General features: G+C 37.0%; 2 protein-coding genes across 6 annotated transcripts in view; one reads left to right on the forward strand and one right to left on the reverse strand.

Annotated features, from left to right (window-relative positions):
- The window catches only part of DCP2 (decapping mRNA 2), a 407,293-nt gene that overhangs the window by 241,430 nt on the left and 147,231 nt on the right, over window positions 1–18,632 (forward strand). The gene's annotated exons all lie outside the window — the stretch shown is intronic.
- Window positions 1–18,632, reverse strand: part of MCC (MCC regulator of WNT signaling pathway) — a 289,950-nt gene that overhangs the window by 176,804 nt on the left and 94,514 nt on the right. The gene's annotated exons all lie outside the window — the stretch shown is intronic.

Raw genomic sequence — 18,632 nt, forward strand, 5'->3', positions numbered from 1 at the left:
AGCAACTTTGAAGTCAATTAAGCTCATACTAGCTTTGAAGCAAACTCTGAGTCATTTGGTATGTCTGACACCTGGAATTCCTTCCTTCCCCTCCTGAATTTCCCCTTCCTGGGGAGTATGGACTATTTCCCACTTTTCTCCCCCAAATTCCATGCCTCCCCTTCTTTAAAAAGTATAAATAACCATAGTCTTTCCATTTGGGCCTTGAACATGTCAGAAAAGACATTGTTGCAGTTAGCAAGATTATTCTCAGGCAATAAATGCATCTGTGTAAACTGTGATCAGACTGGTTCATTCTAGGTTCCCCTTTTGCTGGGCCTGGGTTTCCTCCCATTTAATAGTTCACTTTTTCTTTAACACCCTTAAACAGTTTACCATCTCATCTTGGCTGCATTGGTTTTATTTGTGCAAAAAGTTTTCAATTTTATGTAATCAAAATTATTTATTTTGTCTTTTGGGACCTCCTGCATCTTTCTTGTCATTTTTGCCAAGAACAGATGGAATAACAATTAAAGAAATATTTTAAATTGTTTGAAAATCACAATTACCCTCCTTTTAGAGGCCTACTGAGATCAAAGTAATACTTCTTAGTTTTAATCCCTAGAGAAAACATTCAGGTAAGAAGGATCAACCAACTTCTTCTAGACAGACTTGTTTACTCTGAAAAACAAAGAAACAATAAAATTTCCTAAGAGATAAAGATAGGAAAAAGGTCTCAATGATACTACACTTCATCAGCAAATCCATAGTGTTAATTGGGGGCAGATGATGCAATCATTTTTCAGTGAGAAACAGGGGCCCAGTGAATATATGTGCGATAGTGGGAAACAGGTACCACAACTTTTCATTCCCTATTCTCTCCAAAAAATATTTCATTTTTCACATGTCACTAAGCAGGAGTCTGCAGACCATTTACGTGTCCATGTTCCTGATTTCTTCATATAGTCAGTATTATTAAAGAGTTTGGGAAAAGGTGTTCCATCTGTATGATCCTCTGAAAATGGTGACCAAGTCTTCTCTGGCAATTACTCCAGGGGCATCTTGTGTTTCAAGGGCTCTTATTAAATGCTTCTAGTCCACTCAGCTTTACCGTCAGTGATTCATAACCTCTTTACATAATATCAGAGTTAAGAATCCTCCATTTAGGGCAGCCAGGTAGCACAGCGAGTAAGAGCACCGGCTCCAGTGTTGAGAACACCTGGAGATCGAATCCCGGGCTCAGACACTTAGCACCCACCCAGAAACACCTGGCCGTGTAACCTTGAGCAAGTTACTTAACCCCAATTGCTTAGAGGTGGCCAGGTGGCTCAGCGAGTAAGAGCACCGGCCCCAGTGTCGGGATGACCTGGGGATCAAATCCGGGCTCAGATACTCAGCACCACACCCAGAAATAATAACTGGCCGTGTAACCTTGAGCAAGTTACTTAACCCCAATTGCTTTAAAAAAAAAAAAAAAGAATCCTCCATTTAAAAAATGTCGCTCTGTTTTCTGTACACCCTACTAACATTTTTATTTTTAATTGCCCTTGTCCTTGAGCACCAGGCAAGACGGAACACAATCCAAACTGAGCCTGGAGGATGGGTTCCATCCATTGGGTTCCATCCACTTTCACTGGAGAGTGTTCCACCCCAGATAATAACAACAAACAACTGTACACGGTTGAACAATGAAGGGAAGGGAAGGTAAAGCAAGGAAAAAGAGCGGCCACAAAAGATGAAGGAGTCTTTATTAAACTTCATCTGATTTAAAAGAAAGTCAGCCAAAACATTTCAGCTTGGCCTTCTGCATACTAAAGTCTCGGCCATGGTCTATGTCAGGAAATGACAAAGAAAAGAAAGTCAAAGAACACAGAAATGGAGCCACGTGTTTTCGGGTTTTCTTTTCAACATGACAGTGAAAGTGGCAGAACGACAGAGTATCAAGTGACACACACACAAAGAAACCTAATGGCATACTATCCATTTCAGGTGGCACAATCTTGTCAACACGAATTCAACACTATACCTGTGTTAAACTAAATGAACACCATCGGTGAGATACACTTGGATCTATTTTGATAAGTAGCTAAGTAAAAGACTGAATATGCAAGGGGAATTTAAGTAGCATCAGTGAAAAAATAAAACTAGGAAGCTTTCTGACTTTTTTCTGCTCTTTTTTTTGGAGGGCAATTGGGGTTAAGTGACTTGCCCAAGGTCACAAGACTAGTTTTTGTGTTAAGTGTCTGAGCCCGGATTTGAACTCAGGTCCTCCTGATTCCAGGGCCGGTGCTCTATTTACTATGCCACCTAGCTGCCCCCAGGTTTCTGACTCTTAAGAAAAGATTCGGGGTATGTTTATAATATAGCCCTATAAGAATACTAGAAATAAAATAGAAAAAATAAAACAGACTCCTATCAATTCCTGTTATGAGAAAATATGGCCCTATGTGGTGCCAATGCAATATTCACAGTGCCCACGGTCACTATAAATATACTGGCACGGTGCTCAATCACAAAATCACAGAGTCTCCATACATAAGACAGAAGCAAAACATTTGTTCAGACACCAGAAAACCAAATACCCAAACCAATAAACCAATTCCATCTTAGTCAATATCTATAGTGTACATGAATAGGAAAATACTAAATACAATATAAACAAAGAGGCTATATTAAGATATCTTAAAATATCATATACTACAATCAGGGTAGATTTATAATAGGAATGGAGGAATAGTATAAGAAAAATATATACATAATAGATGACATAAATAACAAAACAATAAAAATATTTTCTCAATAGATTTAGAGAAACCTTTTGAATGTGGTGGGTGAAAAATAAAATGCCTGAGGTTCAAGATTCTGAACATATTGATTATTAAACAATGCATGTCAATTGCATAATAAATTGGGCCCAAACCTCCTCAGTTTAGAGCTGCACCCAGAATAGAAAGGAAGACAGATGTTTTTATATGTAAAAAAAATCAAATAAGACCAATTAATTAAAAGAAAACAATTAACTAAGATACAAAATTAGATAACTTAATTTCTAATCTGAGGAAAGATGAGGGACTTTCCACACTGGGAGTAGAAGAGCAAATGGGTACAATTCCTTGAAATCAGAAAAGGAGCTATCTTATTCTCCGTAAGTGTCTGTAATAACTGGTTAATCAGTAAGGGGCCAGTTTTCAGATAAGACATATATATGGGTGGCTTGAGATGTATAACTGTGAGAAAAATTGTTGCAACAATCTTTGTATTCAACTGATTTTCTGGTCAGCATTATCTAGGTCCTTAGTTAAGGGTCTCTGCTGTTTTTTTCTTCATCTTCATTCTCAAAGAGGATCAATGGCATCACGAAGGTGATGTCTTAACTAAGCAGGAGACAGAGATGTTACAGATTCCCAGTCACGTAGGTCTAGGTTCAAACAATACAATAAAGTCTTCTCTCAATTCCCACACCTGAATGAAGTTTTCTCACAAGACAGAAATTGAACTGAAACCAAAACCGAATAAAAAGGGAAATGACCTAGCCCCAGGATTGAGTCATAGGATAGAGTCAATGTGGTTCATTCAATTCCCGCTATCACTTGCTGTTTTAGTCTCTTCATGACAAAATATATACTTGTCTATGTTAAAAAAAGAAAAAAAATACTTTAAAAGAATAGTGTTACACAGGTCTTTCCTTCATATAGTAAATAAAAAATATCTAAAACTAACACTAACATATTGGGTAGGGATGTTAGTCCTACCAATAACTTCAAGGCAAAGAAATTAATCCTATCGTATCATTATTTGATAATGTTAGAAATGTTAGCTATTGCAATATGACAAAGAAATTGAGAAAATAAGCATAAGTAAAGAGGAAACAAAATGATCACTTCTCAGAAGATAGAAGAAGCAGGGGATTGGGGAAAAAAAATATTTGCAGCCAGTATATTTCACAAAGGTCTCATCTTCTAAGACCTATCGGAAACTGATTCAAATTTAGAAGGTTAAGATCCATTTTCCAGTTGACAAAATGTTCAAAAGACATTTATTCTCCTTTGAAGAAACTATCAATAGTCATATGAAAAAATGCTCTAAATCATTAGCTAATCAAATCACAAATTAAAGCAATTTTGAGGTACCACCTCACACCCATCAGACTGACAGAAAACAAAAATGGCAAACCCCGGAAGCCTTTGGGAAAATATTTACTGCACTGGTAGGGAAGCTGTGAAGTAGTGCAAACATTCTGGAAAATAAGTTACTAATACTACCACTTCTACACCCAAAAAAGGTTTTAAGAAGAAAAAGATCCAAATATGCAGCTTTAAAAAAAAAATTATGGGTAGCAAAGAATTAAAAATTAAGGGGATTGGCTAAACAAGTTATGGCACATGAAGATAATGGAACATTATTGTGCCATAAGAAATAATGAAAGGAATAATATTCAGAAAAATTTCAGAAATTTTTTACGAACTGATGCAAAGTTAAGTGAGCAGAACTAATAGATTAAACTTTCAAAAGAACAATATTGTAAAGCTAATCAACTTTGAAGTTCTTAGGAAATCTAATCAACAAAATGACCAACCACAAATCAAAAGGATAGAGAGCTAAGAGGCTTAGAGTACAGACTGAAACATAAGTCATTTTCTTCCCCACCCTTATTTTTGAGGGATGATATGGATAATATGGCTAATTTGAAAATTTGTTTTGCATGACTGTACATATTTGTCACAGGTTTTGTTTTTCTTACATTCTATCAATGGATGGGAGAGAGAAAGTAGGGGGGAGAGAGAGAATTCAGACTGAAAATAAAATAAATTAATAGATGCATGATTTGAAAGTTTTGCTTCTATGTGCATTAGAAAGAACATTTCATTAGAAATTATCATTTTCTTTTTCTGCTTAGACCTAGGCCTTTTTTGGTGTTTATATCATGATCTCTATCATGAAATACATTTGGCCACACCCTCCTTTTTTTTTTTTTGCTATTTTTGCAATATTTTGTGCAATAATGGAATTAATTGTCCTTTGAACATTTGGTAGAAACCATTTCTAAATTCATCTAGCCTCAGAATTTTTTCTTTGAAAATTCAATATTACTTGTTCAATTTTTCACTCAAAAAACTGGGCTGTTACTTTATATTCACTATTTCTTGTTGCGTTAATTATGGTATTACATATTACATAATTATATATTACATATAGCCAGATGGTGCAGTGGATACAGCGCCAGGTCTGAAGTCAGTTCAAATGTGACCTCAGAATTTAAAAGCTCTAGGACCCTGGGCAAGTCACTTACCCCTGTCTGACTCAGTTCCTCATCTATGAAATGAACGAGAGGAGGAAATGGCAAACCACCCCAGTATCTTTCCCCAGAAAACCCTAAATGGGGTCACATAAAATCAGACATGACGGAAAGAGCTGAACAACAATTTTTTGTAAATACTCACTTAAGTTGTTAATTATGTTTGCATATTATTGAAAAAAAAAGTTTTCAATAATATTCTTTATTTCTTCATTTGTGGTGAGTTCTTTTTTTCTGTTTTGACATGTTCAGTCTGATTTTCCTGTTCTTTTTAATCGAATTAGTTAATGGTTTGTCTATTTTATTGATATTAACAAACTCACAGCTCCTAGCTTTAAATTTGTTTTTTTCTTTCAAGTATCTCAAGCTATGCCATTGGGTGCATCCATCCGTGCTACCTTTGGCAAAATGTAGTTTCCTTTCTATTGCACTGTATAAAATAATTAACTTCTACCCCTGCTTGTGTGTGTGCGCGTGTATATGTGCATGTGTCTGTGTGTGTGTGTGCGTGTGTGTACATATGTGTGTGCGCGCATGTGCGTGTGTGTGTGAGCCAACAGACTTTAGTCTATTTTTTCATTTTAACTCTTTGAGTCTTTATGTTCTGAGTGTTTCTTGTAAACAACATATTGTTGGGTTGTAGCTTTCTAACCTATTCTGCTATCCTTTTCTGATATTTCACTGAGTTCATCTCATTCATGTTCAGTTATGAACATTGTTTATTTCCCTCCATTCAAATTTCACATCTGTTTTCTTTCCAATATTCCACTCTGTTTATTTAAAGTTACTAACATTTCCCCCTTTTAACCTTTTTCTTTATTATCCTCTTCTCAAAGTTAAGGTTTGTTTTTGTTTATGAATAATTCCTCCCTGAATCTCTCCTCCTTTTCTCCACTAGCTGTTCCTATCTATATCCCCGGAGAGTTTAATGTATTTGTACACCAAATTCTTTTGGAGTACATGTGTGCTCTGTCTTCTTTTGACGGTTTAGATGAAAACAAAGGGGCAGTTAACAAGATAGTGAGCAGGGCCTGGGGTCAAGATCTGAGTTCAAATCCCACCTTAGACAAATGTAGTTTTACTAGCTGTAAGACCCTGGGGAAATCACTTAACCCTGTTTGCCTCAGTTTCCTCATCTGTAAAATGAACTAGAGAAGGAAATGTCAAACCACTCCAGAATCTGCGAAGAAGACCCCAAAACGGGGTCATGAAAAGTTGAACATAACTGAAACATCAATAAAGATGAAAATTAAGCACAGGTTAAATGTCACATTGTTTATCTTTTATCCCATTTCTTTTAATGTATCTCTTCCTCCCTTTTCTTATAACGCTTTTTATTTAGCGTTTTGGTTTCCCCCAATTACATGTGAAAACAATTTTTAATATTTGCTTTTAAAACTTTTGAGTTCTAAATTCTCTCCCTATCTTCCTCCCTATCTACCCCCCCATTGAGATAACAAGCAATTCAATGTAGGTTACACATGTGCAGTCATGCAAAACTTTTCCATTTTACTCATTTTGTGAAAGAAAATATAGTTCCCCCCCCCAAAAAATAAAACCTTCAATCTGTATTCAGACACCATTAGTTCTTTTTATGGGGATAGATAATAGTCATTCATAGTTGATCATCATATTATTGGTGTAACTTTGTGCACAGTACATTTCACTTTGCATCAGCTCATGTAAATCTTTATAGGTATTTCTGAAAGCATCCTGCTCATTATTTCTTAGGGCATAATATTATTCCATCAAAATCACATACCACAATTTGTTCAGTCATTCCCCAATAGATGGGCATCCCCTCAATTTCCAATTCTTTGGAACCAGTAAAGTGCTGCTATAAATATTCTTTTTTAATATAGGTTACTGTCTTTTTCTTATTGTCGTTTAATCTCTTTTTGAATACAGATGTAGTCGAGGTATTGCTAGATAGGAGGATATACATGATTTTATAGTCCTTTGGGCATAGCTCCAAATTGCTCTACATAATAATTTAATCAGGTCACAACTCCACCAACAATGCATTATTATCTCATTTTTCCCAAATCCTCTCCAAAATTTGTCACTTTCCTTTCTGTTCTATTAACCAATCTAATAGGTATGAGGTAGAACCTCAGAATTGTTTTAATTTGCATTTCTCCAATCAATAGTGATTTAGAGCATTTTTTCCGATGGCTATACATAGATAGCTTTGATTACAACATCTGAAAACTGTCACATCTTTAGATCACGGATCAATTGGGAAATGGCTCTTATTTTTATAAATCTGACTAAGTTCCTTTGTAGCTTTGGTTTTTTCATGGGGGATATTTAAAAATTCTGTATTTCATTAAAGCTCCAATTTTTCTGGATGACTTATTCTTTGTTGTTGAGCTTTATATTTTGATTATTAGGATATCTTTTTCCATATTCCCCATTCCTCTAAAGTAACAGTTGCTAAATCTTATGTGACCCTCATTTTGATTCCTTAATTTTTGAATTCTATTGCTTCTAGTATTTTTTTCCTTTTGTTTGGAAGCTCTGGACTTTGCTATGATATTCCTGGGAGTTTTCTTTGGGGGATTTATTTGAGAATGTAATAAGTAGATTCTTTCTATTTTCATACTGCCCTCTTGTTCTAATATGACTTGGCAATTTTTAAAAATATTTTCTTAACATATGATACCTACGTCAGTTTTGTTTTGCTTTTTTTAAATTCATGGATTATCCAAGGTCAAATAATCGTCTGATTCTTAAATTATATCTTCACAATCTGTTGTCTAGGTCAATTGTTTTTGACATGAGACATTATATTTCTCTCTATTTTCTCATATTTTTTTTAAATTTTGTTTTGTGGATTCTTTTTGTCTCCTGAAGTTATTCATTTCAGTTTGATTCATTCTGATTTTTAGGGATCCTGCCACTAGACTAAGGTTTTGCATGTCTTTTATTGAAGCTACTGATACTTTTTCCTAATGCTCTCCTCCACAGATCTCATTTTAAAAATAATATCTTTTTTAAAATCTTACATCATTTCTTCAGAGAATTCTAATTGTTCTTATGGACAAGCTGTTTTTCTTTATGCTTCCTATTCTGAGTACTTTGCGTTATTAGCTTCCAGACTGGAGTCACTGTCATTGCTAATATTATAAAAAATTATTTTTTAATTGTTTGTCTAGTCATCTTTATTGCTGAGATCTCAGAAACTGGTTCTACATCTTCACTATTCTGAGGATAAAATCAAAATGAGAACATTTCCTTCATCTCAGTGGTCTTTCTTTAGGCCTTCACCACAGACACAAAAGTTCTCTCCAAGAGGGCAGAGTCAAGATGGCAGAGTAGAAGCAGGATCTCTACTCGGCTCCGGCTTCCACCTTCCACAATTCATGTAAAAAAGGGGACTCTGAACAAACTTTGGAGCTGCAGAACCCACAAAATGACACAGAGAAGCTAACCTCCCGCTGAAAACAGCCCGGCAGGCCGGCGGGAATTGGCCAGCACAATGCTCTGGGAGCAGAGTCCAGGCCTGCCATGAGCAGGAGGCTTTACCCCAGGGCAGGTCTGACCAGCCACCAGAAGGAGGGACTCCAGATCAGTAGCAGCTGTGGCCAGTTCCAGATTTATCAACACATAGATGTGAAGGACAAATTGAGAGGTCAGTGCAGTCTGGACTTTGGGACCCAGTAAGTGGGAGTGCATGGCTTTTGCCCCCAGGGCGAGAAGCTGCTGAGACACCGGCACAGCCAGCCAGTGCCACGTGGCAGCTTCAGCTCCTGGCCTGCAGAGTGTAGGGGGACCAAGCACCAGTCTGAGGGGTAATCATTCCTGCTTTAACCTTCTTGGATCTGGAATGCAGTCTAGGGTGGAGGTCCTGGGGTGTGTGTCCAGCTTGCCAGAGCATGTGAAGACCTCAGAGAGGTCACCCATCTAATACCTCCGGCAGCTGAGAAAACCCCAGCATTTGGGACGAAAGCTCCCCTGTCTGGTGGCAGAGTCCTACTGTGGCAAAAAGCCCAGGAGTCAAGTGACTGAGGGGCGACATGACCAGGCAAAGGAAACAAAGCAGACAGAAGATTCCAACATTAGACTGCTATTTGGGGGACAAAAAGGAGCAAAGCATGAAAGACAGCGAAGTCAGAACTCCACCAAAAGCTTCCAAGGAAAATTAGGAGCTGGTTACAGGCCATAGAGGACCTTAAGAAGCAGATAAGAGAAGTGGAGGAAAAATTGGGAAGAGAAATGAGAATGACGCAAGAAAATTACAAAATGAGAGTCAACAGCCTGACTAAAGAAAATCAGACCTTAAAAAAATACACTAACTCAAATGGCAAAAGAGGCTCAAAAAGGCAATGAGGAGAAGAATACCTTAAAAAGCTAAATTTGCCAGATGGAAAAAGAATCTCAAAAGCTCACTGAGGAGAATCATTGCTTCAGAATTAGATTGGAGCAAATGGAAGCTAATGACTTTATAAGAAATCAAGATGCTGTTAAACAGATCCAAACAAATGAAAGAATAGAAGGCAACATGAAATATCTCATGGGAAAAACCATTGACCTGGAAAACAGATCTAGGAGAGATGATTTAAAAATTACTTGACTACCTGAAATCCATGATCAAAGCAAGAACCTAGAAATCATCCTCCAGGAAGTTCTCAAAGAAAACTGCCCTGATGTTTTAGAAACAGAGGGCAAAATAGAGGTTGAAAGAATCCACCGATCACCTCCTGAAAAAGATCCCAAAAAAGACAACTCCTAGGATTATGGCCAGGTTCTGGAATTCCCAGATTAAGGAGAGAATATTACAAGCAGCCAGGAAGAAACAATTTGAATATTGTGGAAACACAATCAGGATAACCCAGGATCTGGCAGCTTCTACACTGAGGGATCAAAGGGCTTGGAATGTAATATTCCGCAGGTCAAAGGAGCTGGGATTAAAACCAAGAGTCACCTACCCAACAAAACTGAGTATCATGTTTGAGGGGAAAATATGGTCATTCAGTGGAATAGAGGACTTTCAAGCTTTCTTGATGAAAAAAACAGAATTGAACAGAAAATTTCACATTCAGATACAAGAAGCAAGAGAAGCATGAGAAGGTAAACAGGGAAAAGAAATCATAAGGAACTTATCAAAGTTGAACTATTTACATTCCTACATGGAAAAACAATAATTGTAACTGATGAAATTTTTCTCAGTATGAAAATAGCTGAAGGGAATAAAAATATATATATATATATATATATATATGTCTATGTATGAGGGTATATGGGCATATGAACACATATGTGAATGTGTGTATATATATTTACAGATATACATAGATAGAGGGCACAGGACCAATTTAACAGGAAGGGATGATACTTAAAAGGTGAAATTAAGAGGTGAAAGAGGAATATAATGAGGGGAGATGGGGAGAGAAAGAATGGGGTAAACTATTTCATAAAGAAGAGGAAAGGGAAAATGGTTACAATGGAGGGGAAGAATAGGAAGGCAAAAGGAAATGGGTCAACCTTATTCTCAGTGAATTTGGCTTGGGGAGAGAATGAAATACACACTAAATAGGGTCTCTCACCCTACAGCAGAGTAGGGGGGAAAGGGGATGAGAGGGGAGATGAGGGAAGGGAGGGCAGGCTGGGGGGGAGGGAAGTTGGAAGCACCCACTTTTGAAAAGGGACGGGATCAAAGTAGAGAATAGAACAAGTGGGAGGTGGGATAGGAGGGAGGGAAATATAGTCAGTCCTTTACAATATATCTACTATGTTATTGTTCTGCATTAGCCACATGTACAACCTATACTGAATTGCTTATCTTCCCAGTAAGGGTGGGTGACAAGGGAGGAAGGCAATGAATCTTTAATTTAAAGTTTTAAAATCAAATGTTTAAATAAATAAATAAATATATATATATATATATATATACTATTATTAATACTATTTTACATGTAATTGGGAAATAAGATATACTGGCACTGGGTCATAGAGATCCACTGGAAAAGTAGAAGGGGGTATGGGAGAAAATATGGGAGAGAGCATATTGGAGGAGGGGATATCCTGTGGGACTGCTGTTTTGGGGTGGTGGGTAGGGGGAAAACGGGGAGAAAATTTGTAACTCAAAATCTGGTGGAAATGAATGATGTAAATCAGAAGTTAATAAAGCATTTGAAAAATGAAAAAAAAAAAAGTTCTCTCCCCACAATCACCGTAACATAAAGCCCTTTGCTTTGGAGGAGAGGTCTCACATAAAGACTAAACAAAACAGGAAACCATCTGGAAGATGTCTTCTTCAGATTCTTTGAGAGAAGGAGAAAGAAAGGAACAGGAAAAGTAAGGATAAAACTGAGTGATAAAAAAGGTCAGTGATTCCATGAAACTACTACGACTTGAATGCTTTTTAAAAAAAATAGCTGACAAAGCTGAATAGCAATTTTCCCTTTAACTCAAATAAAAAGTCAGTTGAAACAATATTTTTAGCATAATAGTAAGATATAAAGTAAATCCACATAAATCATCACCATTCCTCTATATCACAAACAGAACCCTGCAGGAAGGGATAATAAAAGACGCCCCACTTAAAATAACTCTAGACAGAATAAAATACCTGTGAGTACACCTGCCAAAACAAACCCAGGAACTATATAAACAAAATCAAACTAAAAAAAAACTTTTTATATACATAAAATCAGATTTAAGTAACTGAGGAAATATTCATTGTTCATTGGTCGGCAGGAACAATATAAATTAAAATGACAATTTTACCTACACTAACATATATTCAATGCCATCCCAATTAAATTAACAAAAGAAAATTACTTAATAAAAAGAATAACAAAATTCATTTGGAAGAACAAAAAAAAAAGTCAAGAATATCAAAGGAACTAATGAGAAATATAAAGGAAGGAGGTTTAGCAGTACAAAATCTTAAGCTATATTATAGGGTATTAATTATCAACACTTTCTGGTACTAGCTAAGAAATAGAAATCAACGAGACCAATGGAACAGAGTAGATATACAATTTACCAGCAAATAAATAAAATAATCTTGTATTTGACAATTGTAAAGATTTAAGATTTGGGGATAAGAATTCATTCTTTGGTAAATATTCTGGAAAGTACTATGGCAGAAACTGGGCATAGACCAGTATTTATACTGTTAACCACAATAAGGTCAAAATGGATGCATGGTCTAGATATAAAGACAAGAGAACAAGAATCTGAAGGACATGGAACATATTACTTATCGGGCTTATGAACAGGTAGACACTTTATGAATAAACAAGAGGCAGGGAGTAAAGTTAGGTGTAAAATGGATAATTTTGTTTACATTCAACTAAAAAGGTTAAAAGAAACCAATGAAACCAAGATAAGAAAGAAAGTAGAAAACTGAGGAAAAATTTAGACAGTTTCTCAGATAAAGATCTTATATCTCAAATATATAAAGAATTTGTCAAATCTATAAAATATGAGTCAATCCCCAACTGACTCTGAACATTTCCACTGCTTGTCCCCCATGCCTGGGACACATTCTCTTTTCATTCCTTCAAGGCTCAGTTATGCCACACGTCTTTCCTGGTCCTCCATAATTGCAGTAACTTTCCTCTGAGATTACACCCAAGTTAGTATATCTCCTCTGTAAGCAGTTGTTTGCATATTGTCTTCCCCCATCAGACTATGAACTCCTCAAGAACAGTGACTTTTTTTTCTCTTTCTTTGTGTCTCCTGCACTTTACACAGTGCCTGTCACATAGTAGGTGCTTAATATTTGCTAACTGACTGATTCCTGGCTTTGAGACTGGCTTTCTAGCCACTGGGACATGTTAATATTGGTAAGTACCAAATAGCATCACAAGAAGATATGTTACTGATGTGGGAACTAACTTTGAGTCAGTTGTCTGTATAGAGTGAAATCACTGACTAGGATTGGAATTAGTTTGGTTTAGAAGAAAAAAATAATAAAACAAAAATATACCTTGTTTTCAATCAGAAATGGGAAATGGATAACAAATGACTGCACTGATTATAAAAATTTTATATAAAAGTTTAACTAATACAAACTAATAGCCACAACAATAATATCAAAAAGGGGCAGTCATCTAATATATGACTTTGTGCAAACTGAGGGGGATGGCTGCCAAAGGCAATACACCAATGTAGAATACAAACTCATTTGCACAATCTTTGGAAGAAGGATGATGGAACATTATGAATAGTAACTTCACATAAAGTAGAAAGAAGCGATGGAGAGTAAAAAACAGTTTTTAAAAATATCTTGGCAAGGTATACAACTAATTGGATAAAATCCAACTAAACCAATCAAAGTCACGCCAAGGGCATTGAAGGATAAAAGAGGATATCAAACCAGAAAAATACGAAAAAAAAGTCATTTATAAAAACTTTTCTTCTTCAAGGGCAGAAGAAAAACCCGCTAGATAGATATTTTAAATTCTGAGTCCTGGATGCTTAACGAGAAGGATGGTAAAAAATCAACAAATCAATATCACTTATTCTGTATTATATGACAGGGACTGAAGAGGGATACAAAAGGCAAAAGACAGTCTTTTCTCTCAGGGAGCTCACAGTCTAATGGGGGAGATAATAAGCAAACAATTATGCACAAAATGTAATGGAACAGTATAACCTGGAGGTTATCTTGGAGGAGGGATAGTAAGATTAAGAAGGAGTGAGAAAGACTTCTTAAAGAAGGTAGGGCTTTGAGACCTGACGGAACCCAGGGAAGTAAGGAGACAGATGGGGGTAGAGGGAGCGTTCTGGTTATGGGAAACAGTGAGGGAAAATGCTCAGAGATGGCAGATAGAATATATCTTGTGCAAGAAGGAGCAAAGAGGCTACTGTCAAAGGATCACAGTTTACACAGAGAAAAGTTAAGTGTAAAAAGAGTGACTTTAAATGCCAAATAAAAGACAAATATTTGTCTCTGAAAGTAATAGGGAGTCACTGGAGATTATAGAATAGGAAGTGATGTGGTCACAATCTGTGCTTTAGGAAGAACAGGTCGATGGCTGTGTGGAAGATGGACTGGAGGGAGAAGAGTTTCAGCTGATTACCAGAAGCCAGATTCTGTGCCAAAGGCATAGAGAGTGAAGAAGAGAGGAAAGGAAGTGAGGGCAATGATTGCAGACAGTCTTCTAGAGGAGTTTACTCCAGAAATGAGAGCTGTAATAGCTACTGGGAATGAATGGATGAAGGGCATGCTTTTTGTTGAGGATGGAGGAGATATGGGAATATCTGCAGTCAGCAGGAAAGCAGCCAGGAAATAGAGGGAGAGGAAGAGGGAGAATGAAGAAGAGAGTAAGGATGACAGAGGTACCTGCTAGAGAAGATAGGATGAAGCTGATTTGGCAAGAAGGAATGCTTCACGCTAGACAGGGGTAAAGGAGGAGATAATATAGCAGACATCATCAGAGTTATGTGAGATAAGGAGAATGGAAAAGAGACGTCTCAGAGCATGGCCTCAATTCTTCTCGGTGAAATACGAGCCGAGGTTCCCAACTGAGAGAGTGGGGAGGTGTGTGGGTGGTGGAGGGAGAGCCATGGAAGGGCTGAAAAGGTCTGGAAAAGTTGCAGTGGGGAATGGATAGTAAATGGATTCGAGAAGTATAAAAAGATCACCATGCAGCAGAGAAGGTCCGGTTGACATTATATAACATAAATTTGTTGGGGATTCAGTCAGCACATTTCCGTGATTTTTCTCTCTAGCTCTTTTTCAGCAGCACATAAGTAGAAGCAAAGGTACTAAATGGAGGGAGTACTTCAAAGCTTATGTTTGCCAGGCCAAGATCTTTCATAAGAGAAAGAGGCAAAGGACTTGAAAGAGGTCAAAATAGAATAAAACAGGTCCTGTAAGGGGTCAAGAGGGAAAGGGAAGGATAGCCAGTGCTATCCTTCCCAATGATGGCCTGGAAAAGAATTGAGAATTGTTGGAAATGGAGAGCACAGTGAGGCCACTCACTATGAGTTAGGGGATACAAGGTCAAGGAAGAGGGGGAATGACAACAGATTATGATCAGATAAAGAAGTTTCATATTTCATGAATGTGGAAGTGAGTTAAAACAATATCTTTTAACCTACCAATTACACTATTTCCTTTAAAATGGTATTTAGTGCATTTTATCATCTATAAATCCTTTCTATTTCATGTATGGCAACCATTGAAATCAATCCAGCACAATAGTTTAAATAATAATTATGTATATTTAATCACATTGATTTCACTTCCAATATTAATATTTTAGAGTAATAAAAAACTGCTTCATATCAATGAAATTATTTTGAAATATTTTTTATTTCAACTTGAGCTTGAATTGGGAAAAAAAAATCTTGGCAACAAGTTTCCCTGGTAAAGTTCTCAAATCCAAAGTTCACAAGGAATCAATTCAAATGTACAAGACTAAGAGATACTCCCCATTAGACAAACGGTTATAGAATAAAAACAGGCATTCAAAGTAAGAAATCCAGCTCTCATCAACAATGACAGGAGAAGTGTTCCAAATAACTAATAATTAGAGAAACGCAAAAGAAAATAACTGAAGTTCTACCTCACAGTCATATTAGCAAAGATGACGATGAAGGAAATGACAAAATGACTAAACTTCACTATTTCTGACAAAAGCACCACCGTCCTTCCAGTCTCCCAGATCCATAAATTTGGCATTATGCTCAACTCCTTCTTCTCCTTTATCCCACAAATCCAATCAGGTGCAAGATCTTACCATTTCTACCTCCACAATGTTTCTTGAATCTGACCCATCCTCTCTATTTACAGAACGAACACCTTAGTTTAGGTCCCCCTCACCTTTCACCTAATTTACTGCAATTGCCTCCTAAATGATTTCCTTGCTTCAAGTCTCCCAAATCCCAGTCTATCCTGGTAAACAAAATACTAAATTAAAATCTTCCTAAATGATTTTAATATACATTAATAAACTCTCTATTGGCTCAAGTATAGAAATAATGGCCATATGTGAATTGAGCATCTATCAGCTCAGATAGCTTCCCATTTTGTCCAGCACAAAATATCAGGCCTGTCCATGGCCACACAGAGAGGAAACATCAGAGGTGGGATTTGAAACCAGGTCTCCTGGCTCCAGAGCCAGGTCTCTTGCTATTATATCAGTCACTCAGGTGCATGGGATTTATGGGATATTCAGGGAGGACTAGGGTCTCTGGTGTGAAGGCTTGCCAAGCCATTCTGAGGGCTGCTCTTCCACTTCTGGTGTCTACCTGCCAGCCAGTTCTCCCCTGTGGCATGTGCAGCAGCCACACTTCCATAGAACTGTCTCAGCAGACAGGCTAACCAACAGGCCTCAAATATATTTAGGGGGATAACTACCAGACATTTGATGATTTCCCCAGGCAGAAAGTATGGATAAGAGCCATTCGTTCCAGTGGCCTGCGGACAGCTGAAGCAGGCACTGGGGAGCACTTGAGAGTCTCGTCAGACTGTATCCTGGGCCTTCGGTGGTTGTCTTGACTTTTGTCTTATCACAGGTCTTTGATGACTCTGGAAGAAAAAGTGAGGCCGACTACTTTGTGTAACTCTGCCTCACTTAAATCCAATTCACGCACAAGTCACGACATCACCCAGTGATGACACTGGTCCTCCAAAAACGATGGATGAACAACAAAAAGCATAAAAATAAAAACTCTCCTGTTCAGCTTTGAAAGTCCTATATAACTGGCCCCAACCTGTCTTTCAAGCCTCAATGGACATTATTCCACCTTCCATGCTCTGAGATACAGTCAAATTGGCCTTCTCTCTGATCCCTACACATACAACACTCTTAGTGCCATTGTGCTAACAGTCCCCATACGTGCAGAACTTATTTACTCCTTTCTTTTGCCACTAAGTCTCTTTCTTCTTTTGAGACACAGTTCAAGCACCATCTTCAGCATGAAGGCTTTCTTGATTGTCTCAACTGGTAATGTCCTTCCCAATTCTGTTTTTATCTACTAATTATATATATATATATATGTATATATATATATATATTTATTTATATATATACACACACACACATACATATATAATTTACCTTCTAGTTGTTCTGTACAATTTATATATGCACTTGTCTCTCCCATTAGAATGTAAGCTTCTTCTGAGTAGAGATGGTTTCTATATACCCAGTGCCTAACATTGTGCCCAGTACAGAAGAGATTCTTGTTTTTTGACTGTATGAGGCATGCCTATGTATGTATATGTGTGTATATATACACACACACACACACATGTATGCTTACCCTGGCTGTTTTCATTCATTCATCTATTTAAAAACAGCCAGGTGAACATGAAATCATCCAGATTCAGATCTCTTCTATTGAAAAGTATCTCTAGAATGGTTAGCAACACAATAGAATAGCCAAAATACCATTACACTTTTCACATTCCTCCCCACCATGAATACAAGTTCCATATTAGATAAGATCAAATTTATGGTTCTCTGGTAGTGACTGCTCATTCAGTAATATCCAATCACAGAAAATCAATTACGTGTAAGGTTGTTTTTTAATCTGAGTTACATAGAAACTTTCTGAACGAGTAAATTTTTATTAGCATTTGATGAAACTAACTTTCTTAAATTTTTGATGATTTTCAAGGCACCTTATTATCTACCAGTATCCAATTTATTTACACGGAATGGCGGTTGAGGAAAGGTTTGCTGATATCTAAACAGATGCTACTTTTTCTTCAAAAAGGGAAAGTTTTAATCAGGTATGGTATGGAATAGTTTAGGTTGGTTGGTTTTTCCTATTTTCACAGTAAAATTCAAAAAGTCAAAGTGGGAATGAAGTGATTTTCCCAACAAGCTGACCTATCAGTTTGTCAAAAAGGAGGTTATCCCCATCTCCTCTGGGTTAGAAAAGCATTAATTAACCACCCGCTAATTCTCTTCTCCCCTCCTTCCCTACCCCATTCACAGTTCTTGCTAGTTGCTAATGACTGTAAATACCAAGTTTTTATTGGACTAAACGGGGTTCCCTTATTCGATACCTTTTCTCATAAGCTCTTTGGCTGTGTCTGCTCAGCCAATACCCGCAGAGCTCGTTTTAAACTATAAACAAAAGTCAGGAAACTTTTTTTCTAGGTAAGATTTTCTCCTTCGCCCTTTGTTTTAAAAAGGAATGGAAAGAAGCAAACAAAACAAGCAAAAACAAAACCATCAACTGCCTTAGTTCTCATAGAAAGAGCACTGACAGTAAATAATGACTACTCATTATTTCCAGAAGAACTGATAGCTTTGCCGCATACAGGTGGGTCTCTCTTAGCCCAGATGTGTATTTCTTGTTGCAACAATATCTATTCCTGTTCTTTACCAACAACATCCCAGATATGAATGACCTAAATCACAGGTTTCTTTATTACCTC

This window comes from Petaurus breviceps, unplaced genomic scaffold (genome assembly GCF_028583685.1).
Source record: "Petaurus breviceps papuanus isolate PSGF00001 unplaced genomic scaffold, PetGlider_PUasm1.0 118, whole genome shotgun sequence".
NCBI lineage: Eukaryota > Metazoa > Chordata > Mammalia > Diprotodontia > Petauridae > Petaurus > Petaurus breviceps.